The 24,230-nt window shown below is 50.1% G+C and overlaps 1 protein-coding gene across 1 annotated transcript in view; it reads right to left on the bottom strand.

Annotated features, from left to right (window-relative positions):
- The window catches only part of ttc33 (tetratricopeptide repeat domain 33), a 165,354-nt gene extending 146,087 nt beyond the window's left edge, over positions 1–19,267 (bottom strand). The window contains exon 1 of the mRNA XM_085965605.1: positions 19,007–19,267. The gene's annotated coding sequence lies outside the window, so the exon portion shown is untranslated. The remainder of the gene's footprint in view (positions 1–19,006) is intronic.
- Positions 19,268–24,230: the final 4,963 nt, after the last annotated feature.

Genomic DNA, 24,230 nt, shown 5'->3' with positions numbered 1-24,230 from the left:
AGCTCCCTCTACACTGTCCCATCAAACACTGCCAGGGCAGGTACAGCACGGGTTAGATACAGAGTAAAGCTCCCTCTACACTGTCCCATCAAACACTCCCAGGGCAGCTACTGCATGTGTTGGATACAGAGTAAAGCTCCCTCTACACTGTCCCATCAAACACTCCCAGGGCAGGTACAGCACGGGTTAGATACAGAGTAAAGCTCCCTCTACACTGTCCCATCAAACACTCCCAGGGCAGGAACAGCACAGGTTAGATACAGAGTAAAGCTCCCTCTACACTGTCCCATCAAACACTCCCAGGGCAGGTACAGCACGGGTTAGATACAGAGTAAAGCTCCCTCTACACTGTCCCATCAAACACTCCCAGGGCAGGTACAAAACGGGTTAGAAACAGAGAAAAGCTCCCTCTACACTGTCCCATCAAACACTCCCAGGGCAGGTACAGCACGGGTTAGATACAGAGTAAAGCTCACTCTACACTGTCCCATCAAACACTCCCAGGGCAGGTACAGCACGGGTTAGATACAGAGTAAAGCTCCCTCTGCACTGTCCCCATCAAACACTCCCAGGGCAGGTACAGCACGGGTTAGATACAGAGTAAAGCTCCCTCTACGCAGTTGCATCAATCACTCCCAGGGTAGGTACAGCACGGGTTAGATACAGAGTAAAGCTCCCTCTACACTCTCCCATCAAACACTCCCAGGGCAGGTACAGCACGGGTTAGATACAGAGTAAAGCTCCCTCCACACTATCTCCATCATACACTCCCAGGGCATGTTCAGCACAGGTTACATACAGAGTAAAGCTCCTCTACACTGTCCCATCAAACACGCCCAGGGTAGGTACAGCATGGGTTAGATACAGAGTAAAGCTCCCTCTACACTGTCCCATCAAACACTCCCAGGGCAGCTACAGCACAGGTTAGATACAGAGTAAAGCTCCCTCTACACTGTCCCCATCAAACACTCTCAGATCAGGTACAGCACAGGTTAGATACAGAGTAAAGCTCCCTCTACACTGTCCCATCAAACACTCCCAGGGCAGGTTCAGCACGGGTTACATACATAGTAAAGCTCCCTCTACACTGTCCCATCAAACACTCCCAGGGTAGGTACAGCATGGGTTAGATACAGAGTAAAGCTCCCTCTACACTGTCCCATCAAACACTCCCAGGGCAGGTACAGCACAGGTTAGATACAGAGTAAAGCTCCCTCTACACTGTCCCCCATCAAACACTCCCAGGGCAGGTACAGCACAGGTTAGATACAGAGTAAAGCTCCCTCTGCACTGTCCCATCAAACACTCCCAGGGCAGGTACAGCACGGGTTAGATACAGAGTAAAGCTCCCTCTAGACTGTCCCATCAAACACTCCCAGGGCAGTTCCAGCACGGGTTAGATACAGATTAAAGCTCCCTCTACACTGTCCCATCAAACACTCCCAGGGTAGGTACAGCACGGGTTAGATACAGAGTAAAGCTCCCTCTGCACTGTCCCATCAAACACTCCCTGGACAGGTACAGCACAGGTTAGATACAGAGTAAAGCTCCCTCTACACTGTCCCATCACACACTCCCAGGGCAGGTACAGCACGGGTTAGATACAGAGTAAAGCTCCCTCTACACTGTCCCATCAAACACTCCCAGGGTAGGTACAGCACGGGTTAGATACAGAGTAAAGCTCCCTCTACACTGTCCCATCAAACACTCCCAGGGCAGGTCCAGCACGGGTTAGATACAGAGTAAAGCTCCCTCTACACTGTCCCATCAAACACTCCCAGGGCAGGTACAGCACGGGTTAGATACAGAGAAAATCACCCTCTACACTGTCCCATCAAACACTCCCAGGGCAGGTACAGCACGGGTTAGATACAGAGTAAAGCTCCCTCTACACTGTCCCATCAAACACTCCCAGGGCAGGTACAGCACAGGTTAGATACAGAGTAAAGCTCCCTCTACACTGTCCCATCAAACACTCCCAGGGTAGGTACAGCACGGGTTAGATACAGAGTAAAGCTCCCTCTACACTGTCCCATCAAACACTCCCAGGGCAGGTACAGCACAGGTTAGATACAGAGTAAAGCTCCCTCGACACTGTCCCATGAAACACTCCCAGGGCAGGTGCAGCACGGGTTAGATACAGAGTAAAGCTCCCTCAGCACTGTCCCATCAAACACTCCCAGGGCAGGTACAGCACGGGTTAGATACAGAGTAAAGCTCCCTCTACACTGTCCCATCAAACACTCCCAGAGCAGGTACAGCACGGGTTAGATACAGAGTAAAGCTCCCTCTACGCTGTCGCATCAATCACTCCCAGGGTAGGTACAGCACGGGTTAGATACAGAGTAAAGCTCCCTCTACACTCTCCCATCAAACACTCCCAGGGCAGGTACAGCACGGGTTAGATAGAGTAAAGCTCCCTCTACACTATCCCCATCATACACTCCCAGGGTGGGTACAGCACGGGTTAGATACAGAGTAAAGCTCCCTCTGCACTGTCCCATCAAACACTCCCAGGGCAATTACAGCACGGGTTAGATACAGAGTTAAGCTCCCTCTACACTGTCCCATCAAACACTCCCAGGGCAGGTTCAGCACAGGTTACATACAGAGTAAAGCTCCCTCTACACTGTCCCATCAAACACGCCCAGGGTAGGTACAGCATGGGTTAGATACAGAGTAAAGCTCCCTCCACACTGTCCCATCAAACACTCCCAGGGTAGGTACAGCATGGGTTAGATACAGAGTAAAGCTCCCTCTACACTGCCCCATCAAACACTCCCAGGGCAGGTACAGCACGGGTTAGATACAGAGTAAAGCTCCCTGTAAACTGTCCCCATCATACACTCCCTGTACACTGTCCCCATCATACACTCCCAGAGCAGGTACAGCACAGGTTAGATACAGAGTAAAGCTCCCTCGACACTGTCCCATGAAACACTCCCAGGGCAGGTACAGCACGGGCTCGATACAGAGTAAAGCTGCCTCTACACTGTCCCATCAAACACTCCCAGGACAGGTACAGCACGGGTTAGATACGGAGTAAAGCTCCCTCTGCACTGTCCCATCAAACACTCCCAGGGCAGGTACAGCACGGGTTAGATACAGAGTAAAGCTCCCGCAACACTGTCCCATCAAACACTCCCAGGGCAGGTACAGCACAGGATAGATACAGAGTAAAGCTCCCTCTACACTGTCCCATCACACACTCCCAGGGCAGGTACAGCACGGGTTAGATACAGAGTAAAGCTCCCTCTAGAGTGTCCCATCAAACACTCCCAGGGCAGGTACAGCACGAGTTAGATACAGAGTAAAGCTCCCTCTACACTGTCCCATCAAACACTCCCAGGGCAGGTACAGCACGGGTTAGATACAGAGTAAAGCTCCCTCTACACTGTCCCATCAAACACTCCCAGGGCAGGTACAGCACGGGTTAGATACAGAGTAAAGCTCCCTCTACACTGTCCCATCAAACACTCCCAGGGCAGGGACAGCACAGGTTAGATACAGAGTAAAGCTCCCTCGACACTGTCCCATCAAACACTCCCAGGGCAGGTACAGCACGGGTTAGATACAGAGTAAAGCTCCCTCTACACTGTCCCATCAAACACTCCCAGGACAGGTACAGCACGGGTTAGATACAGAGTAAAGCTCCCTCTACACTGTCCCATCAAACACTCCCAGGGCAGGTACAGCACGGGTTAGATACAGAGTAAAGCTCCCTCTACACTGTCCCATCAAACACTCCCAGGGCAGGTACAGCACGGGTTAGATACAGAGTAAAGCTCCCTCTGCACTGTCCCCATCAAACACTCCCAGGGCAGGTACAGCACGGGTTAGATACAGAGTAACGCTCCCTCTACACTGTCCCATCAAACACACCCAGGGCAGGAACAGCACAGGTTAGATACAGAGTAAAGCTCCCTCTACACTGTCCCATCAAACACTCCCAGGGCAGGTACAGCACGGGTTAGAAACAGAGAAAAGCTCCCTCTACACTGTCCCATCAAACACTCCCAGGGCAGGTACAGCACGGGTTAGATACAGAGTAAAGCTCACTCTACACTGTCCCATCATACACTGCCAGGGCAGGTACAGCACGGGTTAGATACAGAGTAAAGCTCCCTCCACACTATCTCCATCATACACTCCCAGGGCAGGTTCAGCACAGGTTACATACAGAGTAAAGCTCCCTCTACACTGTCCCATCAAACACGCCCAGGGTAGGTACAGCATGGGTTAGATACAGAGTAAAACTCCCTCTACACTGTCCCCATCAAACACTCCCAGGGCAGGTACAGCACCAGTTAGATACAGAGTAAAGCTCCCTCTACACTGTCCCATCAAACACTCCCAGGGCAGCTACAGCACAGGTTAGATACAGAGTAAAGCTCCCTCTACACTGTCCCCATCAAACACTCTCACATCAGGTACAGCACAGGTTAGATACAGAGTAAAGCTCCCTCTACACTGTCCCATCAAACACTCCCTGGGCAGGTACAGCACAGGTTAGGTACAGAGTAAAGCTCCCTCTACACTGTCCCATCAAACACTCCCAGGGTAGGTACAGCACGGGTTACATACAGAGTAAAGCTCCCTCTACACTGTCCCATCAAACACTCCCAGGGCAGGTTCAGCACGGGTTACATACATAGTAAAGCTCCCTCTACACTGTCCCATCAAACACTCCCAGGGTAGGTACAGCATGGGTTAGATACAGAGTAAAGCTCCCTCTACACTGTCCCATCAAACACTCCCAGGGCAGGTACAGCACAGGTTAGATACAGAGTAAAGCTCCCTCTACACTGTCCCCATCAAACACTCCCAGGGCAGGTACAGCACAGGTTAGATACAGAGTAAAGCTCCCTCTACACTGTCCCATCAAACACTCCCAGGGCAGGTACAGCACAGGTTAGATACAGAGTAAAGCTCCCTCTACACTGTCCCCATCAAACACTCCCAGGGCAGGTACAGCACAGGTTAGATACAGAGTAAAGCTCCCTCTACACTGTCTCATCAAACACTCCCAGGGCAGGTACAGCATGGGTTAGATACAGAGTAAATCTCCCTCTACACTGTCCCATCAAACACTCCCAGGGCAGGTACAACACGGGTTAGATACAGAGTAAAGCTCCCTCTAGACTGTCCCATCAAACACTCCCACGGCAGGTACAGCACAGGTTAGATACAGAGTAAAGCTCCCTCGACACTGTCCCATGAAACACTCCCAGGGCAGGTACAGCACGGGTTAGATACAGAGTAAAGCTCCCTCAGCACTGTCCCATCAAACACTCCCAGGGCAGGTACAGCACGGGTTAGATACAGAGTAAAGCTCCCTCTACACTGTCCCATCAAACACTCCCAGAGCAGGTACAGCACGGGTTAGATACAGAGTAAAGCTCCCTCTACGCTGTCGCATCAATCACTCCCAGGGAAGGTACAGCACGGGTTAGATACAGAGTAAAGCTCCCTCTACACTCTCCCATCAAACACTCCCAGGGCAGGTACAGCACGGGTTAGATAGAGTAAAGCTCCCTCTACACTATCCCCATCATACACTCCCAGGGTGGGTACAGCACGGGTTAGATACAGAGTAAAGCTCCCTCTACACTGTCCCATCAAACACTCCCAGGGCAATTACAGCACGGGTTAGATACAGAGTAAAGCTCCCTCTACACTGTCCCATCAAACACTCCCAGGGCAGGTTCAGCACAGGTTACATACAGAGTAAAGCTCCCTCTACACTGTCCCATCAAACACGCCCAGGGTAGGTACAGCATGGGTTAGATACAGAGTAAAGCTCCCTCTACACTGTCCCATCAAACACTCCCAGGGTCGGTACAGCATGGGTTAGATACAGAGTAAAGCTCCCTCTACACTGCCCCATCAAACACTCCCAGGGCAGGGACAGCACGGGTTAGATACAGAGTAAAGCTCCCTGTAAACTGTCCCCATCATACACTCCCTGTACACTGTCCCCATCATACACTCCCAGAGCAGGTACAGCACAGGTTAGATACAGAGTAAAGCTCCCTCGACACTGTCCCATGAAACACTCCCAGGGCAGGTACAGCACGGGCTAGATACAGAGTAAAGCTCCCTCTACACTGTCCCATCAAACACTCCCAGGACAGGTACAGCACGGGTTAGATACGGAGTAAAGCTCCCTCTGCACTGTCCCATCAAACACTCCCAGGGCAGGTACAGCACGGGTTAGATACAGAGTAAAGCTCCCGCAACACTGTCCCATCAAACACTCCCAGGGCAGGTACAGCACAGGATAGATACAGAGTAAAGCTCCCTCTACACTGTCCCATCACACACTCCCAGGGCAGGTACAGCACGGGTTAGATACAGAGTAAAGCTCCCTCTAGAGTGTCCCATCAAACACTCCCAGGGCAGGTACAGCACGAGTTAGATACAGAGTAAAGCTCCCTCTACACTGTCCCATCAAACACTCCCAGGGCAGGTACAGCACGGGTTAGATACAGAGTAAAGCTCCCTCTACACTGTCCCATCAAACACTCCCAAGGCAGGATCAGCACGGGTTAGATACAGAGTAAAGCTCCCTCTACACTGTCCCATCAAACACTCCCAGGGCAGGTACAGCACGGGTTAGATACAGAGTAAAGCTCCCTCTACACTGTCCCATCAAACACTCCCAGGGCAGGTACAGCACGGGTTAGATACAGAGTAAAGCTCCCTCTACACTGTCCCATCAAACACTCCCAGGGCAGGTACAGCACGGGTTAGAAACAGAGAAAAGCTCCCTCTACACTGTCCCATCAAACACTCCCAGGGCAGGTACAGCACGGGTTAGATACAGAGTAAAGCTCACTCTACACTGTCCCATCATACACTGCCAGGGCAGGTACAGCACGGGTTAGATACAGAGTAAAGCTCCCTCCACACTATCTCCATCATACACTCCCAGGGCAGGTTCAGCACAGGTTACATACAGAGTAAAGCTCCCTCTACACTGTCCCATCAAACACGCCCAGGGTAGGTACAGCATGGGTTAGATACAGAGTAAAACTCCCTCTACACTGTCCCCATCAAACACTCCCAGGGCAGGTGCAGCACCAGTTAGATACAGAGTAAAGCTCCCTCTACACTGTCCCATCAAACACTCCCAGGGCAGCTACAGCACAGGTTAGATACAGAGTAAAGCTCCCTCTACACTGTCCCCATCAAACACTCTCAGATCAGGTGCAGCACAGGTTAGATACAGAGTAAAGCTCCCTCTACACTGTCCCATCAAACACTCCCTGGGCAGGTACAGCACAGGTTAGGTACAGAGTAAAGCTCCCTCTACACTGTCCCATCAAACACTCCCAGGGTAGGTGCAGCACGGGTTACATACAGAGTAAAGCTCCCTCTACACTGTCCCATCAAACACTCCCAGGGCAGGTTCAGCACGGGTTACATACATAGTAAAGCTCCCTCTACACTGTCCCATCAAACACTCCCAGGGCAGGTACAGCACGGGTTAGATACAGAGTAAAGCTCCCTGTACACTGTCCCCATCATACACTCCCTGTACACTGTCCCCATCATACACTCCCAGAGCAGGTACAGCACAGGTTAGATACAGAGTAAAGCTCCCTCGACACTGTCCCATGAAACACTCCCAGGGCAGGTACAGCATGGGTTAGATACAGAGTAAAGCTACCTCTACACTGTCCCATCAAACACTCCCAGGGCATGTACAGCACGGGTTAGATAAAGAGTAAAGCTCCCTCGACACTGTCCCATCAAACACTCCCAGGACAGGTACAGCACGGGTTAGATACAGAGTAATGCTCCCGCTACACTGTCCCATCAAACACTCCCAGGGCAGGTACAGCACGGGTTAGATACAGAGTAAAGCTCCCTCTACACTGTCCCATCACACACTCCCAGGGCAGGAACAGCACGGGTTAGATACAGAGTTAAGCTCCCTCTACACTGTCCCATTAAACACTCCCAGGGCAGGTACAGCACAGGATAGATACAGAGTAAAGCTCCCTCTACACTGTCCCATCAAACACTCCCAGGGCAGGTACAGCACAGGTTCGATACAGAGTAAAGCTCCCTCTGCACTGTCCCCATCAAACACTCCCAGGGCAGGTACAGCACAGGTTAGACACAGAGTAAAGCTCCCTCTACACTGTCCCATCAAACACTCCCAGGGTAGGTACAGCACGGGTTAGATACAGAGGAAAGCTCCCTCTACACTGTCCCATCAAACACTCCCAGGGCAGGAACAGCACGGGTTAGATACAGAGTAAAGCTCCCTCTACACTGTCCCATCAAACACTCCCAGGGCAGGAACAGCTCAGGTTAGATAGAGAAAAGCTCCCTCTACACTGTCCCATCAAACACTCCCACGACAGGTACAGCACGGGTTAGATACAGAGTAAAGCTCCCTCTACGCTGTCCCATCACACACTCCCAGGGCAGGTGCAGCACAGGTTAGATACAGAGAAAAGCTCCCTCTACACTGTCCCATCAAACACTCCCAGGGCAGGTACAGCACGGGTTAGATACAGAGTAAAGCTCCCTCGACACTGTCCCATGAAACACTCCCAGGGCAGGTACAGCACGGATTAGATACAGAGTAAAGCTCCCTCTACACTGTCCCATCAAACACTCCCAGGGCAGGTACAGCACAGGTTAGATACAGAGTAAAGCTCCCTCTGCACTGTCCCATCAAACACTCCCTGGGCAGGTACAGCACAGGTTAGATACAGAGTAAAGCTCCCTCTGCACTGTCCCATCAAACACTCCCAGGGTAGGTACAGCACGGGTTAGACACAGAGTAAAGCTCCCTCTACACTGGCCCATCAAACACTCCCAGGGCAGGTACAGCACGGGTTAGATACAGAGTAAAGCTCCCCCTACACTGTCCCATCAAACACTCCCAGGACAGGTACAGCACAGGTTAGATACAGAGTAAAGCTCCCTCTACACTGTCCCATCAAACACTCCCAGGGCAGGTACAGCACGGGTTAGATACAGAGTAAAGCTCCCTCCACACTGTCCCATCAAACACTCCCAGGGCAGGTACAGCACGGGTTAGATACAGAGTAAAGCTCCCTCTACACTGTCCCATCAAACACTCCCAGGGCAGGTACAGCACGGGTTAGATACAGAGTAAAGCTCCCTCTACACTGTCCCATCAAACACTCCCAGGGCAGGTACAGCACGGGTTAGATACAGAGTAAAGCTCCCTCGACACTGTCCCCACCAATCACTCCCAGGGCAGGTACAGCACGGGTTAGATGCAGAGTAAAGCTCCCTCTACACTGTCCCATCAAACACTCCCAGGGCAGGTACTGCACGGGTTAGATACAGAGTAAAGCTCCCTCTACACTGTCCCATCAAACACTCACTGGGCAGGTACAGCACGGGCTAGATACAGAGTAAAGCTCCCTCTACACTGTCCAATCCAACACTCCCAGGGCAGGTACAGCACGGGCTAGATACAGAGTAAAGCTCCCTCTACACTGTCCCATCAAACACTCCCAGGGCAGGTCCAGCACGGGTTAGATACAGAGTAAAGCTCCCTCTACACTGTCCCATCAAACACTCCCTGGGCAGGCACAGCACAGGTTAGATACAGAGTAAAGCTCTCTCTACACTGTCCCATCAAACACTCCCAGGGTTGGCACAGCACGGGTTAGATACAGAATAAAGCTCCCTCTACACTGTCCAATCCAACACTCCCAGGGCAGGTACAGCACGGGTTAGATACAGAGTAAAGCTCCCTCTACACTGTCCCATCAAACACTCCCAGGGCAGGTACAGCACGGGTTAGATACAGAGTAAAGCTCCCTCTACACTGTCCCATCAAACACTCCCAGGGTAGGTACAGCACGGGTTAGATACAGAGTAAAGCTCCCTCTACACTGTCCCATCAAACACTCCCTGGGCAGGTACAGCACAGGTTAGATACAGAGTAAAGCTCCCTCTACACTGTCCCATCAAACACTCCCAGGGCAGGTACAGCACGGGTTAGATACAGAGTAAAGCTCCCTCTACACTGTCCCATCAAACACTCCCAGGGTAGGTACAGCACGGGTTAGATACAGAGTAAAGCTCCCCCTACACTGTCCCATCAAACACTCCCAGGGCAGGTACAGCACGGGTTAGATGCAGAGTAAAGCTCCCTCTGCACTGTCCCATCAAACACTCCCAGGGCAGGTACAGCACGGGTTAGATACAGAGTAAAGCTCCCTCTACACTGCCCCATCAAACACTCCCGGGGCAGGTACAGCACGGGTTAGATACAGAGTAAAGCTCCCTCTACACTGTCCCATCAAACACTCCCAGGGCAGGTACAGCACGGGTTAGATACAGAGTAAAGCTCCCTCTACACTGTCCCATCAAACACTCCCAGGGCAGGTACAGCATGGGTTAGATACAGAGTAAAGCTCCCTCTACACTGTCCCATCAAACACTCCCAGGGCAGGTACAGCACGGGTTAGATACAGAGTAAAGCTCCCTCTACACTGTCCCATCAAACACTCCCAGGGTAGCTTTAGCCAGAATCCCTAGTGTCCCACGATGATGTGGATGGTGTGGAGTTTCTTCACTGCACTCTGGGTGCTGCTTGCCACTTACCCTCCTTGCAAGGATTGTCATCGATGTCAATGAATGAATTCCAAGATCAAGACTAGCCATAACACAAGATAAAAAGGAAGAGCTCCCCTATCCCGCCCACCCTCCTGTGAATGATCGACTCGCCACAATCCCATTAGCTGAAAGCACAATGTTTGCATACAAAAGGTTCTGCAACTGGGACAGGATGTTGCCCCACACCCGCTGTTGCTGCCAGGCGTGGGGGCCGTGTGCAAGTTGATCCTTTCTACAGAAGGGGTCCGGTCCCCAGGACACAGTCGGCAGCTTCCTGCTGCCCCCGGAGCTGCCTGCAGAGTCCTGGGACCCCCCTCACTCAGAAACCACCAATTGCGCTGCCTTCGGGCTGGTTGTATAATGCAGTCACCTGGGCAGCGAGTGTCCAGCACTGGCGGAAGGCGAGGAAATTGGCACGAAATTTCCCGTCACTAACAGCACATCATCAGACCCCATTCCTGCGTCCTGCAACTCAACAGCACATCATCAGACCCCACTCCTGCGTCCTGCCACTCAACAGCACATCATGAGACCCCACTCCTGCGTCCTGCCACTCAACAGCACATCATCAGACCCCACTCCTGCGTCCTGCCACTCACTGCCACAACAGAACTGCCAAATACATCCCAATGCTGCTCTCTTACTAGATGTGACTGTATAATAAAAATATCAAAATATGTCTGTCTTAGAAATTATGTATTTATTAAATATACATTATGTACTATTATATTATACATTAAATATATCATTCAGCACATATTAAAATATATTAGACACCAGTAAAGAAAAAGACTTGTATTTCTACAGTGGCTCAGGACGGCCCAAGCACTTTACACCCAATGACGTACTGTTTGAAGTGGACTCACTGTTGTAATGTGGGAAATGCGGCAGCCAATTTGCACACAGCAAGCTCCCACAAACAGCAATGTGATAATGACCAGATAATCTGTTTTAGTGATGCTGATTGAGGGATAAATATTGGCCAGGACACCAGGGAGAACTCCCCCCTGCTCTTCTTCGAAATAATGGCCGTGGGATCTTTTACACCCACCTGAGAGAGCAGACGGGGCCTCAGTTTAACGTCTCATCCGAAAGACGGCACCTCCGACAGTGCAGCACTCCCTCAGCACTGCACTGGGAGTTATACAGCACAGAAAGAGGCCCGTCGGCCCATCGTGTCCACGCCGGCCATCAAGCCCTGTCTATTCTAATCCCATTTTCCAGCACTTGGTCCGTAGCCTTGTATGCTATAAGAACATAAGAAATAGGAGCAGGAGTAGGCCAATCGGCCCCTCGAGCCTGCTCCGCCATTCAGTAAGATCATGGCTGATCTGATCCTAACCGCCAATCTACTATCACAGAACCATCTCCTGAATCTAACAGAATTAGACACACGAAATAGGAGCAGGATCAGGCTACACGGCCCCTGGGCCCGCTCCGCTACCCACAGGGCCATGACCGATCCGAACCCAGACTCATGTCCAAATTCCTGCCCGCTCCCCGTAACCCTTAATTCCCTTTACTTCTAGGAAACTGTCTATTTCTGTTTTAAATTTATGTAATGATGTAGCTTCTACAGCTTTTTGGGGCAGCATATTCCATGGACCTACCACCCTCTGAGTGAAGTACTTTCCCCTCATCTTAGTTTTGAAAGAGCAGCCCCTTATTCTAAGACTACGCCCCCTAGCTCTAGTTTCACCCATCATCGGGAACATCCTCCCCGCATCCACCCGATCCAACCCCTTCACAATCTTATATGTTTCAATAAGATCGCCTCTCATTCTTCTGAACTCCAATGAGTAGAGTCCCAATCTACTCAACCTCTCCTCATATGTCCATCCCCTCATCCCCGGGATTAACCGAGTGAACCTTCTTTGTACTGACTCGAGAGCAAGTATGTCTTTTCTTAAGTATGGACACCAAAACTGTATGCAGTATTCCAGGTGCGGTCTCACCAATACCTTGTACAACTGAAGCAATACCTCCCTATTTTTATATTCTATCCCCCTAGCAATGAAAGGCAACATTCCATTGGCCTTCTTAAATCACTTGCTGCACCTGCATACTAACCTTTTGAGTTTCGTGCACCAGGACCCCCAGATCCCTTTGTACTTCAGTACTTTCAAGTTTCTTGCCATTAAGATAATAACTTGCTCTACGATTTTTCCTGCCAAAGTGCATAACCTCACACTTTCCAGTATTGTATTCCATCTGCCAAATCTCTGCCCACTTACTTAGCCTGTCTATGTCCACTTGGAGGTTTTTTATGTCCTCCTCACTCACTACTTTCCCTCCCATCTTCGTATCATCTGCAAACTTTGATATGTTACACTCGGTCCCCTCCTCCAAATCGTTAATATAGATTGTAAAGAGTTGGGGACCCAGCACTGACCCCTGTGGAACACCACTAGTTACTGATTACCAGTCTGAGAATGAACCATTTATCCCAACTCTCTGCCTTCTGTTAGATAGCCAATCCTCTATCCATGCCAGAATATTACCCCCAATCCCGTGATTTTTTATCTTAAGCAATAATCTTTTGTGTGGCACCTTGTCAAATGCCTTTTGGAAGTCTAAATACACTACGTCCACTGGTTCCCCTTTATCCACCCTATATGTTACTTCCTCAAAGAACTCCAGCAAATTTGTCAAACATGACCTCCCCTTCATAAAACCATGCTGACTTTGTCCTATTAAATTATGATTATCCAAATGTCCTGTTACTGTCTCCTTAATAATGGACTCCAATATTTTACCTACCACAGATGTTAGGCTAACCAGTCTATAGTTTCCAGCCTTCTGTCTACTGCCCTTTTTAAATAAGGGTGTTACATTAGCAGTTTTCCAGTCTGCCGGGACCTTTGCTGAGTCCAGGGAGTTTTGGAAAATTATTACCAATGCATCCACAATCCCTACCGCCACTTCCCTCAAGACCCTAGGATGTAAGCCATCAGGTCCAGGTGATTTATCCGCCTTGAGTCCCATTATTTTACCGAGTACCACTTCCTTAGTGATTTTGATCGTGTTTAGCTCCTCCCCCCCTTTAGCCCCCTGTTTGTCCAGTGTTGGGATATTCTTAGTGTCCTCTACTATAAAGACTGATACAAAATATTCATTCAGTGTTTTTGCCATCTCCATATTTCCTACCATTAATTTCCCAGTCTCATCCTCTAAGGGACCAACATTTACTTTAGCCACCCTTTTTCTTTTTATATAACTATAAAAACTCTTACTATCTGTTTTTATATTTTTTGCTAATTTACTTTCATAATCTATCTTCCCTTTCTTAATCAATCTTTTTGTTATTTTTTCCTGTCTTTTAAAGTTTTCCCAATCCTCTATCCTCCCACTAGATTTGGCTACCTTATATGCCCTTGTTTTCAGTCGAATACTATCCTTAATTTCTTTCCTTAGCCACGGATGGCTGTCTTTTCTTTTACACCCTTTTCTTCTCAGTGGAATATATATTTTTTGGAAGTTGTAAAATAACTCCTTAAATGTACACCACTGATCATGTATCGTCTTACCCTTTAATCTATTTTCCCAATCCACTCTACTCAATTCCGCTCTCATACCTTCATAGTCTCCTTTATTCAAGCTTAGCACGCTTGTTTGAGATCCAACCTTCTCACCCTCTAATTGAATATGGAATTCAACCATGTTATGGTCACTCATTCCAAGGGGATCCTTTACTAGGACATTTTTAATTAATCCTGTCTCGTTACACAGGACCAGATCTAAGGTTGCTTGCCCCCTGGTCGGTTCAGTTACATGCTGCTCAAGAAACCCATCCCTAATACACTCAATGAACTCATCCTCAAGGCAGCCCTGCCCAATTTGATTTGTCCAATTAATATGATAGTTAAAATCCCCCATAATTATAGATGTTCCCTTATTACAAGCCTCAACTATTTCCTGATTGATACTCCGTCCAACAGAGTTGCAACTGTTCAGAAGCCTATAGACTACGCCCACTAGTGTTTTTTTCCCCTTATTATTCCTTACCTCCACCCAAACTGTTTCATTATCCTGATCTTTTGACCCAATATCATTTCTCTGTATTACAGTGATTCCTTCCTTTATTAACATAGCCACCCCACCTCCCCTTCCTTCCTGCCTGTCCTTCCTGATCGTTAAATAACCTGGTATGTTTAATTCCCAGGCATTGTCACCCTGCAGCCATGTTTCTGTAATGGCCACAAGATCATACCCATATGTAGTTATTTGTGCCATTAACTCGTCTATTTTGTTACGAATGCTACGTGCATTCAGATAGAGAAGTTTCAAATATGATTTGTGACACTTAGTTCCTGCTTTTGCCCTTTTTATTACTTTACCTTTTACTCCATACCTTCTGCCCCTTCCTGACACGCTCTGGTTTTTAATTTCCCCACTGCTACCTAAGTCTATGACCTTCTCTGTTGTCATTTTTATTATTTGCTCTCTAGGAACCTCCCCCCGACTAGTTAGTTTAAAGCCCTCTCTACAGCCCTAGTTATATGATCCGCCAGGACTCTAGTCCCAGCACTGGCCAAGTGAAGCCCGTCCCAACGGAACAGCTCCCTCCTGCCCCAGTACTGGTGCCAGTGTCCCAGGAAGCAAAACCCATTTCTCCCACACCAGTCTTTGAGCCACGCATTTAACTCTCTAATTTTATTTGTCCTAGCCAAATTCGCTCGTGGCTCAGGAGATTATTACCCTTGAGGTTCTGTTTTTTAATTTGACCCCTAGCTGCTCATACTCCTTTAACAGAACCGGCTTCCTAGTCCTATCTACGTCGTTTGTACCAACATGGACCACGACAACTGGATCCACCCCCTCCCACTGCAAGTTTCTTTCCAGCCCAGAGGAGATGTCCTTAACCCTGGTACCGGGAAGGCAACACAGCCTTCGGGACTCCCGCTCTCGGCTGCAGAGAACTCTATCTATCCCCCTAATAATACTATCCCCTACCACTACAACATTTCTATTTACTCCCCCCTCTTGAATGGCCCCCTGTTCCACGGTGCTGTGGCCAGGTTGCTCATCCTCCCTGCAGTCCCTGCTCCTGTCCCCACAGGGAGTAAGAACCTCGAACCTGTTGGACAAGAGCAAGGGCTGCGGCTCCTCCAGCTCTACCTCCTGGATCCCCGTACCTGCCTCACTCGTAGTCACACCGTCCTGTCCCTGACCATGGGCTACATCTGAATTAATTAACTTCATAGGTGTGACCACCTCCTGATACACAGAGTCCAGGTACTTCTCCCCCTCCCTGATGTGTCGCAGTGTCTGAAGCTCAGACTCCAGCTCATCAACACGGAGCTGGACTTCCTGTAGCAGCAGACAGTTGTCACAGATGTAATCACCGTGAGCCTCAATGGGGTTCACCAGCTCCCACATCTCGCAACAGTAACACATCACCTGCTTCATTCTATGTAATTAATTAAAATTTTTATTGTTTCAAGTGCTCATCTAAATGCTTCTTGAATGTTGTGAGGGTTCCTGCCTCTACCACCCTTTCAGGCAGTGAGTTCCAGATTCCAACCACCCTCTGGGTGAAAATGTTTTTCCTCAAATCCCCTCTAAACCTCCTGCCCCTTACCTTGAAACTATGCCCCCTTGTTATTGACCCCTCTACTAAGGGGAAAAGTTCCTTTCTATCTAACCTCTCTATGCCCCTCATGTGTCAGCCTGGATTTTTGTGCTCAAGTCTCTGGAGTGGGGCTTGAACCCACGACCTTCTGACTCAGAGGAGTGTGCTACCCACTGAATTTTATGAGGATGTAACTGGTAAAATAGATAAGGGAGAACCAGTGGATGTGGTGTATTTGGACTTTCAGAAGGCTTTCGATAAGGTCCCGCACAAGAGATTAGCGTGTAAAGTTAAGGCACATGGGATTGGGGGCAAGGTATTGACTTGGATAGAGAACTGGTTGGCAGACAGAAAGCAAAGAGTTGGAATAAACGGGTCTTTTTCCGAGTGGCAGGCAGTGACTAGTGGGGTACCGCAGGGATCGGTCCTTGGACCCCAGCTATTCGCAATATATATTAATGATCTAGACAAGGGAACTAGATGTAATATCTCTAAATTTGCAGATGACACAAAGCTGGGTGGGCGTGTGTGCTGTGAGGAGGATGCCGAGAAACTCTAGGATGATTTGGACAGGTTGGGTGATTGGGCAGATGCATGGCAAATGCAATATAACGTGGATAAATGTGAGGTTATCCACTTTGGTGGCAAAAACAGGAAGGCAGATTATTATCTGAATGGCAATAGATTGGGAGAAGGGGAAGTGCAACGAGACCTGGGTGTCCTTGTGCACCAGTCGCTGAAGGTAACCATGCAGGTGCAGCCGGCGGTTAAGAAGGCAAATGGTATGTTGGCCTTCGTAGCGAGAGGGTTTGAGTACAGGAACAAGGATGTCTTGCTGCAGTTGTACAGGGCCTTGGTGAGACCACATCTTGAGTATTGTGTGCAGTTTTGGTCACCTTACCTGAGGAAGGACGTTCTTGCCATGGAGGGAGTTCATTAAAGATTCACCAGGCTGATACCTGGGATGGCAGGAATGATGTATGAGGAGAGATTGGGACGATTGGGCTTATACTCGCTGGAGTTTAGAAGAATGAGAGGGGATCTCATTGAAACTTATAAAATTCTGACAGGACTGGACAGACTAGATGCAGGAAGGATGTTCCCGATGGCCGGGGAGTCCAGAACCAGGGGTCACAGTCTAAGGATAAGGGGTAAGGGGTAAGCCATTTAGGACAGAGATGAGGAGGAATTTCTTCACCCAGAGAGTGGTGAACCTGTGGAATTCTCTGCCACAGAAGGCAGTTGAGGCCAATTCATTAAATATATTCAAGAAGGAGTTAGATATATTTCTTAAGGCTAAAGGGATCAAGGGGTATGGGGAGAAAGCAGGGACAGGGTACTGAATTTGGATGATCAGCCATGATCTCATTGAATGGCGGAGCAGGCTCGAGGGGGCCGAATGGCCTACTACTGCGCCTATCTTCATCTTCTATTAGCCACTGGCTGACGCTTGGAGATATTATTGATTTTGATATCAATTTACAGATATTATTGATTTAGATATTAACTTAGATATTATTATTGATTTACAGATATTAACTTAGATATTATTGATGTAGAGATTATTGACAGATGTTATTGATGTAGAGATTATTAATTGACAGATATTATTGATGTAGATTATTGACAGATGTTATTGATGTAGAGATTATTAATTGACAGATGTTATTGATGTAGAGATTATTAATTGACAGATGTTATTGATGTAGAGATTATTAATTGACAGATGTTATTGATGTAGAGATTATTGACAGATTATTATTGATGTAGATTATTGACAGATTATTATTGATGTCGAGATTATTGACAGATTATTATTGATGGATTATTATTGATGTAGAGATTATTGACAGATTATTATTGATGTAGAGATTATTGACAGATATTAATGTAGATTATTAATTGACAGATATTGATGTAGAGATTATTGACAGATTATTATTGATGTAGAGATTATTGACAGATTATTATTGATGTAGATTATTGACAGATTATTATTGATGTAGAGATTATTGACAGATATTAATGTAGATTATTAATTGACAGATATTATTGATGTAGAGATTATTGACAGATTATTATTGATGTAGAGATTATTGACAGATATTAATGTAGATTATTAATTGACAGATATTATTGATGTAGAGATTATTAATTGACAGATATTATTGATGTAGAGATTATTAATTGACAGATATTATTGATGTAGAGATTATTAATTGACAGATATTATTGATGTAGAGATTATTGACAGATGTTATTGATGTAGAGATTATTGACAGATGTTATTGATGTAGAGATTATTGACAGTTTATTATTGATGTAGAGATTGAGATATTATTGATGTAGAGATTATTGACAGATATTACTGATGTAGAGATTATTGACAGATTATTATTGATGTAGAGATTGAGATATTATTGATGTAGAGATTATTGACAGATATTACTGATGTAGAGATTATTGACAGATTATTATTGATGTAGAGATTATTGACAGATGTTATTGATGTAGAGATTATTGACAGATTATTGATGTAGAGATTATTGACAATTATTGATGTAGAGATTATTGACAGATTATTATTGATGTAGAGATTATTGACAGATGTTATTGATGTAGAGATTATTGACAATTATTGATGTAGATATTATTGATGTAGAGATTATTAATTGACAGATATTATTGATGTAGAGATTATTGATTTAAGGATATTACTGATGTAGACATTATTGATTTAAGGATATTATTGATGTAGATATTATTGATTTAAGGATATTATTGATGTAGACATTATTGATTTCCGGATATTATTACCTGCTCGCTGTTGCTCGCCTTGCTGAATTGCTCACTCTCTGCAACTCATCACATCACCCCGGCCCGCTGCTCGTAATCTAGGCCCGAGGCCCCACCACTCGGGGATTGGCTTTCCCCCGGCCTCGCCCAAAGGCTCGCAGCCTGACTCGGCCCCGCGTTCACAAGCCCCAAATCCCCGGCCTGGGTTCACAGGCCGCTCCGCCGCCCGGGCCCGGTCGCCATGGTACCCGCCCACTGGGCGCACTCCGCGCTCCCCATTGGCCCAGTCAGTGAGGCCCCGCCCAGTCAGTCAGGCCCCGCCCGCTCAGTCAGTCAGGCCCCGCCCAGTCAGTCAGGCCCCGCCCCGCCCAGTCAGTCAGGCCCCGCCCCGCCCAGTCAGTCAGGCCCCGCCCAGTCAAGCCCCGCCCCGTCCGCCCAGTCAGTCAGGCCCCTCCCGCCCAGCCAGTCAGGCCCCGCCCCGCCCGCTCAGTCAGTCAGGCCCCGCCCAGTCAGTCAGGCCCCGCCCCGCCCGCTCGGTCAGTCAGGTCCCGCCCAGTCAGTCAGGCCCCGCCCCGCCCGCTCAGTCAGTCAGGCCCCGCCCCGCCCGCTCAGTCAGTCAGGCCCCGCCCAGTCAGTCAGGCCCCGCCCCGCCCGCTCAATCAATCAGGCACCGCCCAGTCAGTCAGGCCCCGCCCAGTCAGTCAGGCCCCGCCCGCCCAGTCAGTCAGGCCCCGCCCAGTCAGTCAGGCCCAGCCCCGCCCGCTCAGTCAGTCAGGCCCCGCCCAGTCAGTCAGGCCCCGCCCCGCCCGCTCAGTCAGTCAGGCCCCGCCCAGTCAGTCAGTCAGGCCCCGCCCAGTCAGTCAGTCAGGCCCCGCCCAGTCAGTCAGGCCCCGCCCAGTCAGTCAGTCAGGCCCCGCCCAGTCAGTCAGTCCGGCCCCGCCCCTCACGGTCACCCTCGGGATGTCGAAAGCGCTTCACCACTTTTGAAGCGAGCTCACTGTTATCGAGAAACGCGGCAGCCTATTTGTGCACAGCAAGCTGCCGCAAACGGCAATGTGACAATGACCAGATACTTTGTGTCTGTGATGTTGGTTGGGGGATAAATATTGACCAGGACACCGGGGAGAACTCCCCTCTGCTATTCCTCAAAATAGTGGCCGTGGGATCTTTTACACCCACCTGAGAGCAGGGGTCTCGGTTTAATATCTCATCCAAAAGACAGCACCCCCGACAGTGTGGTGCTCCCTCAGTACTGCCCCTCCGACAGTGCAGCACTCCCTCAGTACTGCCCCTCCGACAGTGAGGCACTCCCTCAGTACTGCCCCTCCGACAGTGCAGCATTCCCTCAGTACTGCCCCTCCGACAGTGCAGCATTCCCTCAGTACTGCCCCTCTGACAGTGCAGCATTCCCTCAGTACTGCCCCTCCGACAGTGCAGCATTCCCTCAGTACTGCCCCTCTGACAGTGCAGCGCTCCCTCAGTACTGCCCCTCCGACAGTGCAGCGCTCCCTCAGTACTCCCTCTCCGACAGTGCAGCACTCCCTCAGTACTGCCCCTCCGACAGTGCAGCGCTCCCTCAGTACTGTCCCTCTGACAGTGCAGCGCTCCCTCAGTACTGCCCCTCCGACAGTGCCTCGCTCCCTCAGTACTGCCCCTCTGACAGTGCGGCGCTCCTTCAGTACTGCCCCTCCGACAGTGCGGCTATCCCTCAGTACTGCCCCTCTGACAGAGCAGCGCTCCCTCAGTGCTGCCCCTCTGACAGTGCAGCGCTCCCTCAGTACTGCCCCTCTGACAGTGCGGCGCTCCCTCAGTACTCCCTCTCCGACAGTGCAGCTCTCCCTCAGTACTGCCCCTCTGACAGTGCGGCGCTCCCTCAGTACTCCTTCTCCGACAGTGCGGCGCTCCCTCAGTACTCCCTCTCCGACAGCGCGGCGCTCCCTCAGTACTGCCCCTCTGACAGTGCGACGCTCCCTCAGTACTCCCTCTCCGACAGCGCGGCGCTCCCTCAGTACTCCCTCTCCGACAGTGCGGCGCTCCCTCAGTACTGTCCCTCCGACAGTGTGATATACCTATCAATTCATTCCATGAAAAGCGACGAGTTAAGATAGTAACTATAGGTTTTTATTGGCTAAATAACAGAGCCCACCCTCGTGGGTGATCGGCTCCAACAAGGAAGAATACTAGCCAATCAGTCACCTTTATACCTGGGCAAGCAGGCGGAGCCATGGGCGGGGTCAGCTGAGGTATGCCTAGGTATAACAGCGTGCGTGGCAAGAGGTAACCTTGTGTAGTGATAACAACAGTGTAAACAGTGATAACAACAGTGTAACAATAGTGAACGGTTGTGAACGATAACAGTGGTTTACCACATTCACCCCTTGTTTAAAATTGAGTCCGGCGGGGTGAAGTGTACTACCAGTTCGTGTATGTCAGTCTATCAGGAGGCCTCGTAAGCCTTTCTGATCGGCGCAGCAGCGGCGGCGGTGGTGCAGTATCCGATGTTAGTGCTGGTGTCTGCGTGGTCGACGAAGGCTCCTGGGGTTCCGGCATGCCGCCTACAGGAGCTGGATTTGGGGGAGTGGTGGGGGATAACGGTGGTATCTCAGGGGTGCCCGAGGGTGCGAGGTCTCGCAAGGAGACTGTGTCCTCCCACCCGTCTGGGTATGCCACATAAGCATACTGGGTGTTGGCGTGCAGGAGGTTCACCCTCTCGACCAGGGGGTCTGTTTTATGGGTCCTCACGTGCTTCCGCAGCAGGACGGGCCCCAGAGAAGTCAGCCATGTTGGTAGCGAGGTTCCCGTAGTCGACTTCCTGGGGAAAACAAACATTTGCTCATGAGGGGTGGCGTTAATGGCAGTACAAAGCAGTGAATGGATGGAATGGAGCGCTGCCGGGAGGACTTCCTGCCAGCGAGAGGTTGGGAGGCCCTTAGACTTTAGGGCTAAGAGGACGGCCTTCCAAACTGTCACGTTCTCTCTTTCCACCTGGCCGTTCCCCCGGGGGTTGTAGCTGGTGGTCCTGCTCGCAGCAATACCTCTCGCGAGCAGGAACTGGCGAAGTTCCTCGCTCATGAAGGATGAGCCCCGGTCGCTATGTATATAGTTCGGGAACCCGAACAAGGCGAAGAGGTCGTTCAGGCATTTGATGACCGTGGTACTGGTTATGTCTGGGCAGGGGATGGCAAAAGGGAAACGGGAGTACTCATCAACAATGTTGAGGAAGTACACATTACGGTCAGAGGACGGGAGGGGCCCCTTAAAATCGATGCTCAAGCGCTCAAAGGGGCGGGTGGCCTTGATCAGGCTTGCTCTGTCCGGCCTATAGAAATGCAGTTTGCATTCGGCACAGGCTTGGCAGTTCCTGGTCATGGTCCTGACCTCCTCGATGGAGTAGGGCAGGTTGCGGGCCTTAATGAAGTGGTAAAGTCTAGTGACCCCGGGGTGGCAGAGGTCGTTGTGGAGGGTCCGCAGTCTATCAACTTGCACGTTGGCGCATGTACCTCGTGATAGAGCATCTGGGGGCTCGCTGAGTTTACCAGGCCGGTACAAGATATTGTAATCGTAGGTGGAGAGCTCAATTCTCCACCTCAAGATCTTGTCGTTCTTGATTTTGCCCCTCAGCTTGTTATTAAACATAAAAGCAACCGAGCGCTGGTCGGTGAGGAGGGTAAATCGTTTGCCTGCCAGGTAATGCCTCCAGCGTCGTACCGCTTCCACAATCGCCTGGGCCTCCTTCTCGACAGAAGAGTGTCGGATCTCAGGGCCCTGGAGGGTCCTTGAGAAGAAGGCCACAGGTCTCCCCGCCTGGTTAAGGGTTGCAGCTAGGGCGAAGTCGGATGCATCGCTCTCCACTTGGAAAGGGATGGACTCATCCACTGCGTGCATTGTGGCCTTCGCAATGTCTCCTTTTATGAGGGAGAAGGCTGCGCATGCTTCTGCTGTCAGGGGGAAGGAGGTGGACTTCATGAGGGGTCTGGCTTTGTCCGCATAATTGGGCACCCATTGGGCATAGTAAGCGAAGAGCCCCAGGGTTCTCTTCAGTGCCTTTTGACAGTGGGGAAGGGGAAGCTCCATGAGGGGGCGCATTCTTTCGGGGTCGGGGCCGATGACTCCGTTCTCTACTACGCAGCCGAGGATGGCAAGGCGCGAGGTGTTAAACATACATTTCTCCTTATTGTAAGTGAGATTCAGCCGTTGGGCCGTACGGAGGAATTTCTGCAGATTAACATCATGATCCTGCTGGTCATGGCCGCAGATGGTGACGTTATCTAGATAAGGAAACGTGGCCTGAAGCGCGTTCTGGTCAACCATCCGGTCCATCTCCCTTTGGAAGACCGAAACCCCGTTGGTGACGCCGAAGGGAACCCTAAGGAAGTGGTAGAGGCGGCCATTCGCCTCGAAGGCGGTATACTGGTGGTCCTCAGGGCGGATAGGGAGTTGGTGATAGGCCGACTTAAGGTCGATGGTGGAGAAGACCCGGTACTGTGCAATCTGGTTGACCATATCAGATATGCGGGGAAGGGGGTATGCGTCCAGCTGGGTGTACCGGTTTATGGTTTGGCTGTAGTCGATGACCAGGCGGTGTTTATTGCCGGTCTTAACGACTACGACCTGGGCACGCCAGGGGCTGGTGCTCCCCTCGATGATGCCCTCCTTCAGGAGTCGCTGCACCTCAGAGCTAATAAAAGCTCTGTCCCCGGCGCTGTACCGCCTGCTCTTGGTAGCGACGGGTTTACAGTCGCGGGTGAGGTTAGCGAACAAGGAGGGGGGCGGGACTTTCAGAGTGGATAGGCCGCAGGTGGTACGCGGCGGGCGGTTTAAAAACTGCTGGTTGTAGACTGTGAGTGGGGGGAGGGGTCCACCGTATGCCAAAGTGACACTTTGAAGGTGGCATTGCAAATCCAGCCCTAGTAGGACGGCAGCGCAGAGCTGGGGCAGGACGAGAAGTTTAAAGTTTTTATATTCCGTGCCCCTAACCGACAGGGTCACCACACAGTAGCCGCTGACGTCTGTTGAATGGGACTTCGACGCCATCGAGATCCGATGGCGCGTTGGCCGGACAGTGAGGGAGTAGCAGCGCACCGTGTCTGGGTGAATAAAACTCTCCGTGCTCCCGCTGTCGAACAGGCAGGTCGTGGCGTGGCCGTTTACTTCGATGTCCATCATGGACCTGGACAGATGATGTGGGAGAGCTTGGTCAAGCGTGACGGAGGCCAGTGTATGGCTGAGTGAGCTGCTGTAGTCG

This window comes from Somniosus microcephalus, chromosome 1 (genome assembly GCF_052327205.1).
Source record: "Somniosus microcephalus isolate GS21.2 chromosome 1, FLI_Smic_1.0, whole genome shotgun sequence".
Classification (NCBI taxonomy): domain Eukaryota; kingdom Metazoa; phylum Chordata; class Chondrichthyes; order Squaliformes; family Somniosidae; genus Somniosus; species Somniosus microcephalus.
This window is presented reverse-complemented; position numbering and strand designations above follow the sequence as displayed.